Genomic DNA, 6,000 nt, shown 5'->3' on the forward strand with positions numbered 1-6,000 from the left:
TTGGAGTATCCCACTCATTCCCTTCTTCCATCCAAGTTCTCAATAAAAACACAAAAACCAAAGCTCCTAGACTGTTTCCTGACTGAGCCAAAAATCACTTGGAAAATGTTGAACTGTTGTGCTGTTGCTAATGGTAACCCAGGGGAACCCGAAATCAGCAGCTCCCAAGGGAGTAGTGCTATATAGGGATTATATTCCCCCCCCCTCCCCCAAGACTTTGAGGACAAGTTCAAATATCTACACCCTACTAACAGAGAGTGAGTAAAGTTTGTAGTCCTGTAAAAAAATAAGTGCTAAGGGTACCGCAGTGCCCAAAGTTCTAGACCAGGGGTGCCGAAAGAGAGCCTATCACTAAAAAGTGCATGACATAGGAGACTTTTTGCCACCTATGTGATAAAAATGTTTTTTTTTTTTTTTCATTAAAATAACAAACTTACCTGCTCTATGCAGTGGTTTTGCACAGAGTGGCCCAGACTACTCCCCCCCCCCCCCCCCGTGGGGTGCACCCTACAGAAAGCAGCTTGCTATGAGGGCACCTGAGCCGAGCTGCTGCTCTGTGTGTCCATTTACACACGGAGCCGCAACTTGGCCCCACCACCTCCGTCTCCTGATTTGCTCACTGTCTGTGATTGAGAGCAGTGGGAGCCAATGGCTCCTGCTGCTGCTAATAGCCAATCAGGAGTGCGAGCCCCCAGAGAGGCAAGGCTCTCATGGACATTGCTGGATCGAGAGGGGGCTCGGGTAAGTATTAGGGGGTGCTGATGCACACAGGTTTTTTTATACCTTCATACATAGAATGCATGAAGGTAAAAAAACTTGTGCCTTTACAACCACATTAAAATTCCCCAAATTTCTGGCAGCAAAAGGGTTAAAGTGATACAAAAGGCTACAATTTTCTTTTTAATATAAAAAAGAAGATATACTTACCTGCTCTGTGCAACAATATTGCACTTTCCTCGTCTTCTGCCAGTACCCTGTCTGCGCTGTCTGCTTCACCCTCCTTTCGGGTGTCTCTTGCAGCAAGCTAGGTTCCCATTGACTTCTATTAGACTGTGCATTTCCTGAAAGTGCATCAAAGATGAAGCATGCAGGACTTTGATGCTTTCATAAAAAACACATAGTCTAATGCAGGGGTGTCAAACTCAATTTCATTGCGGGCCGCATCAGCATTATGGTTGCCCTCAAAGGGCTGGTTATATCTGTAGGATTAGATGTCCAGAGCCCCCCACGCCTCCTTACACGAGATGTCAAGAGCCCCTCCACCATCAGAAGTCAAGAGTCACTCACCCTTCCTTACATCACAATGCCCCTCCCCCCCCTTTACCTTGTGCTGCTGCCAAGAAGAAGATGCGGGTGGATCTGGGAAGAAGCGCAGGGTCTGGAGGAGAACCAGAGGAGAGCTGGAGTCATCTTCCAGATTCTACTGAATGCTGAGACCAGGGGAGGCAAAGGTAAGGTGGTGGAGCGGCTGCACAGAGAGGTGCAGGATCTGTAGGAGGAGTTCTGCCCTCTGCTGCGGACTGCTGAGAAGGGGATGGGCAAAGACGAGCCTTTCTGCAGCTGCACAGAGGAGTGCAGGATCTGGCAAAGGAGTTCTGTCCTCTGTGCTGCCGACTACAGAGACAAGGTGGGGGCAGAGACAAGGGGGTGCTGCAAGGGCCACATGAAATGGCCTGGGATTGGCCTGTTTGACACCTGTGGTCTAATGGAAGTCAATGAAAGCACACCTAAAACCGCATGTAAAATACGGTTAAATTGCACTGCACCCAAACCGCAGCGCACAGCCTTTAAAAAAATGTATACCTATCAGTAACAATCTGCCACATGGACATTTTGCTTACTATTTAATGCTTATTTTCTTCAGTAAAACATTGTTTAAATGATTTTGGGTCCAGCGTATGCTTCATTTTTTCTGACATCCCATTATTACCAGTTTTAGGCCTCAGGCACACTGGATGTTTTTACAGCGGCTGTTTTTGGCGTCAGATGTTTTTTTCTGCAGCCAATAAACTCCCAGCATGTTATCCTATGTGTAAATTCACACATAGGCTGTTATCAGCAGTTATTGGTGGGGGCGTTTTCTGTCTGGGGAAAAAAAAAAACAGAACTAGTGGGTTTTGAGAGGAGTTTTTGAGCTGTAAAAGTGCTCTAATTCTGATAAAAGCTGAAAAACGCGGCTATTTGGTATTTATCAATGTTTTTGAGCCATAAGCTTTTGTGGGAGTATAGTTTTGCTAAATGCTGAAAAAGGATTAATAACGCTAAAAAAACCTACTGCAAAAAAGCTGAAAAACTCCTTCTACAGCTACAGCTTTCTACTGGTGTTTTGATAACGTCCCGTGTGCATGAAGCCTTATACATGAGTATCTGCGTATTGATATCTGGGTATTGACATCTGATATTGAAAAAAATTACACGTATAGCTCTGTTCAATAATGTCCATACATTAAATTCCTTAAAAAATAGCACTAGGTCAACCAAATAAACGACAAGCAGCTACTTAATAAACTGTGATACCAGCTCATATAAATAAAAAATAGAAATAAGCAGCGCTAATAATTGATACAATTAGATAACTTATTATAATATTAAATGAAATTACTATCCACACATAAAGTGCAACAGATTAAGTGAGTAAAAAAAAAAGAAAATTACAATCATACAGACCCAATTAGGTCAAACTAAAGTCTATTTAAATGTAAACAGTATAATAAATATAAATCAATAATAAAGGGTGATCCAAAAAGTGCAGCTTTTGCAAAGGAGAAGAGGGGGAATCCATCACCAGGTATAAACGGTTGACTGACGCCTCTTGCCAGATAAGTAGAATCAAAAATGATAATGGTTAAACACGCATATGTCTCAGTATAAAAGGACCAGCTTCCAGTATCTAGTTTTAAACAGTTCATGCTCAAAAATCTCCAATAGAGCTTAGTCCATTATAACACAGATACTCCAGCAGGCTGACGGCTCACAAGATTCCAAAGCTGTGGGTGGCAACGGCAAAAGGTACATGAGGATGTTGTAAACCAGCCACTACCTACGCGTTTTGTCACCAATGACGTCTTCAAGAATGAGCATATAGCCAATCATCTGTACTGGCTACTGGAAGCCGGTCCTTTCATACTGAGACATATACGTGTTTGACCATTATAAGTTTTGATCCTACTTATGTGGTAAGAGATGTCTGTCAACCATTAACACCTGGTGGTGGATCCCCCCTCATCTCCATTGCACAAACTGCACTTTTTGGATCATCCTTTATTATTGATTTCTATTTAATGGACCATTTACATTTTAATGGACTTTAGACTTTAGTTACCTTGCCTTCCTGTTGGCAGCCATCTTGGACATGTGCAGACTGCTGTCTTTTATAAACTCTGTTTGCATCATCACTGGCCTGCTGCCTGGGCTCCGTGGTCCTCTGTGCATGACCTGACTTGGGTGACGACCTCCCTGACTCTCGATCCCGCATCGGCAGACTACCCGATACTGGACTCGACCCCGGCTTGGATGACTATCCGCTTCTAGACTCAATCACGGCTTGGATGATTACCTGCTTCTGGACTTGACCCTGGCTTGGATGACTACCCACTTCTGGACTTGACCCTGGCTGTTCCTGATTTTGCTCTTCATTCTTGCTGTGCGTTTTTTGTTGTGGCCCTAATAAATTGCTTTATTTTACTTGCATCTTCGTGTAGTCTGGTTTCCTGGCACCCTGACAGTTTGACCTAATTGGGTCTGTACGTTTGTATTTCACTCTTTATGCACTTAATCTGTTGCACTTGCACTTTATGTGTGGATATTAATTACATTTAATATTATATTATTTTATCTAATTGTATCCATTATTAGCGCTGCTTATTTCTAATGTCCATACATTGGAGTGTGAGCTCCTGGGGGTGTGGAAATTTTCACACGGCCCGCTCAGATTGTTTCAGAGATAACTGCCAAAGTAAAAATACAATGAGACAAGTGTGTGCTCATTTCCCCATATAGGGGGTGATCCTCTAACTCCAGTATATTAATGCAATACTTGTGGGATGGACCACCAAAAGGAAAGTTATATATGATTATTAAAACTATTATGATAACATTGTCATTACAATAGACGCCCCCATCCACACCATACCACATGCAATATACAAATTTCACATTTCCGGCTGTTACTTGTAACATGCGTAGTCAAAAAGAATGCGTGTAATGTGAATAAAAATGATACGTAATGACAATGTTGTCATGTTTTTAGGAATAAGAAAAAAGTGGAGGCTTATAGAAATATTGGTTTGATTTTATTTGTAATAACGTTTATTTTTTCCATTTATGTGTGTATGTTCTGTGATCCTCATATGTAACTTTCCTTTTAGTGGTCTATCCCACCAGTACTGCATTTCAGTGGGTAAATTGAATGTGCATTAATGTCGGATATTTCCCTCATTAATCTGCACTGCGTTCAGGCAGCTCATTTTGAACAGGCTGCCAATGAACCCCAACACATATGTTTTAGCGGACATGGTCCGTTTTTTTTTTTTTTTTTTCAGCGCAGCACAATGCACAGATGGCTCACATCCATGCGTCTCAGTATGCTAAAATGCATCTTCATTCTGGTGTTCCTGCTAGGTATATTTGGTATCCAATCACAATGAACAGCACTGCAACACACCTCATTTAATGTCATATGTCACTGTGTGCTGCAGTAACATAGTGAAATACGAGATTTACATGTGTTGTCACAAAGCAGTAATGAAAATGGGCCCCAAAACCATTCTGAAGAGCAATCTGTGCTGTATTGCTTTAAAGAGGGTGTTTGATGGGTGGTGAGGAAGCATTATGTCGCCTCCTCACTGCCTGGTTTAACCTCTAAAAGCTCACACCACCATGCTGCGACCTCATGTATTGCAAGGCGGCGGTAACACAGCCCCATTCCTTTAAATTTAATTTCTTATATTAAATGTTTGCTGCGCCACTCAGCCATGGCATGTGTAGCTCCATAAAGCTGCCTTTTCAGCTGGGGAAGTGGGGGGGGGGGGGTGTTGTAGTAAAAATGTGGCTCTACCACCTTCTTTCACCTGTAAACTAGGTCTTCTAAAGAGAAGAAAAGATTGCACTTTCTTTTCAAACAATTTAAAGCTCTACCAATACAATTCACCCATCAGTAAACTGTGTATAGACAGTGCTCTGACTCCCCCTGGAGGTAAAACATCAAACTACATCATTTCTCACTTGCCAATCTGACTTCATTGGTGTCATTGTAATATGTGATACCTGAGTGTGACATTGGCAGTATAGCAGCGCATGTACTCTCCTAACACATGGATATACTTTATATGGTAAGTTACAAATGTGTTTCTCAAATGCATATTGAATATTATCCTTTTGGATGCTAATATAACTATACAGGTGCATCTCAAAAATTAGAATATCATCAAAAAGTTTATTTATTTCAGTAATTCAATTCAAAAAGTGAAGCTCATATATTTTATATAGATGTGTTACACACAGAGTGATATATTTCAAGCATTTCTTTCTTTTAATTTTGATGACCATGGCTTACAGCTAGTGAAAACCCAAAATTCAGTATCTCAGAAAATTATAACATTACATACAACCAATAACAAAAAGGAATTTTTAATACAGAAATGTTGGCTTACTGAAAAGTATGTCCTTGTACAGTATAGTATGCACTCAATACTTGGTCGGGGCTCCTTTTGCATGAATTACTGCATCAATGCGGCGTGGCATGGAGGCAATCAGCTTGTGGCACCACTGAGGTGTTATGGAAGCCCAGGTTGCTTTGATAGCGGCCTTGATCTCATCTGTATTGTTGGGTCTGGTGTCTCATCTTCCTCTTAAGAATACCCCACAGATTCTCAATGGGGTTTAGGTCAGGTGAGTTTGCTGGCCAATCAAGCACAATGATACCATGATCATTAAACCAGGTATTGGTACTTTTGGCAGTGTGGGCAGGTTTCAAGTCCTGCAAATGAAATCAGCATCTTC

This window comes from Pelophylax lessonae (assembly GCF_965119305.1).
Source record: "Pelophylax lessonae genome assembly, chromosome: 1".
NCBI classification, from domain to species: domain Eukaryota; kingdom Metazoa; phylum Chordata; class Amphibia; order Anura; family Ranidae; genus Pelophylax; species Pelophylax lessonae.